Source organism: Leiobunum rupestre, chromosome 4 (genome assembly GCF_980474605.1).
Source record: "Leiobunum rupestre chromosome 4, qqLeiRupe1.1.hap1, whole genome shotgun sequence".
Classification (NCBI taxonomy): domain Eukaryota; kingdom Metazoa; phylum Arthropoda; class Arachnida; order Opiliones; family Sclerosomatidae; genus Leiobunum; species Leiobunum rupestre.
Genome location: NC_143387.1, coordinates 52417532 through 52419023, shown reverse-complemented (window position 1 = coordinate 52419023; position 1492 = coordinate 52417532). Strand labels below are relative to the sequence as shown.

The following is a 1492-nucleotide window of genomic DNA, read 5'->3' as shown; positions in this document are numbered from 1 at the left end:
TTGGTTTTGAAATTCTTTATTTAATTCACATTTATTTATATATATTAGTGGAAACTTCAGATTTTATTTTATTTAAATATATTTTGAATGTACAGTTCTTTTGTATAAAGTAAATAGCATATTTAAAAAGATTATCTCGGGTAAAAATATTTTTTTTTAAAGGTGGCTTTAAATAATATTCAAAACATTGCACTGATATATCTCACATTTCGCTTATGAATTCCTCATCTCCCTCTACGTTAATGACAGCAAAAGCTTTGAATGTCAATATCACAAACTCATAATAATAATCGGACGTCTGCTTTGGCATCAAATCTTAATCGACAAGTTTCAAATAGGGAACAGTTTGGTCATTTATGACATTTGTTTCATGAAGCATACGAGTATTTTACTTCAATGACTGTATCATCTCCTATTAAATTAATCCATCAGGAGAAGCCCCAACAAAGGCGTAGTTTTCCAATAAAAGTCTACATTTTCCAACAACATTATCAGTTACTTCCATATATCTTTTATTGGCATCATTTTTGTAACGCCTACCATTTAGTAAGACTCTTAGTATTAAATTTTGTGGGGGGGGGGGGTTAATTATGGAATTTACCAATTTTGGTATGTCCCTTCTGTCAGATAATTAGCAGATGGTCCCGAACTTTGATATTCATAAATGGCAGGTTTGTATTTGCGTTAATATCCATAAAATTTGAGGTACCAGGCATATCCATAACATGCTCATCTTTAATATTCTCTTTCTGTCATAACTTAAGAGCCTGTCCTGTAAAAATGCATTATATAAGCAAGGCTTAGAACTGAGATATAAATTTCAAACCTCTAATACCACTTACCGTTCGACTAGATCAATTTTTTTTCTACTTAAAACTTTTGCCCTTCGCTTTTCCAACTCTTCTCAGAGTTCTTTCAACGTCTTACCGCCATAATATTCATCTGACATCTTTAACTAGTTACGTTACGTTACCAAACCATAATAATGCCCCCGGATTACGCCATTACGGAAAAAACGCGTCGTCTACTTAAAGGACCTCTAGCAGAGAGTGTAAAGCGACTTTACACTCTCTGCCTCTAGCTCGGTCACGCCGCGTGTGGCAAGAACCAAAGATAATATAACTACGTACCCTAGATTCGAAATCCAGCTCCTTTCACGTAACGCAGGCTCTTACTGAGTTCCCGGCGGAAGTCGGAAAAAACTGCCTACATGGAGCTGGCAGGGCTACCGACATCTAGTTAAAATGTAAAGTTTTAGTGAAAATGGCGCTGTGTGTTTTTGACTCGCGGTTTTCACGATACCAGAAATTTTTGCGTTATATTGTTTTAAAACAATAATGGATCATGCCTGTAGCTCTAAAAATGTTTCTAAACGAAAGAAAACTAAGGGTGAGTAATATAATCTTGAGATATCTATTGAAATTCCTTATTTCTCACCCTGCTATGGAGCCCGATTTTTCCGACTTCCGGCGCGAACTCAGTAAAAGCCTCA

At 35.5% G+C, this 1492-nt stretch overlaps 1 long non-coding RNA gene across 1 annotated transcript; it reads right to left on the bottom strand.

The window, feature by feature from the left end:
* LOC149948227 (uncharacterized) lies at positions 1-1138 on the bottom strand. The gene is made up of 3 exons (XR_016480508.1): positions 843-1138; positions 602-772; positions 1-536 (listed from the first exon to the last, which is right to left on the bottom strand). It is a non-coding gene; the product is annotated as an uncharacterized LOC149948227 (long non-coding RNA).
* Positions 1139-1492: the final 354 nt, after the last annotated feature.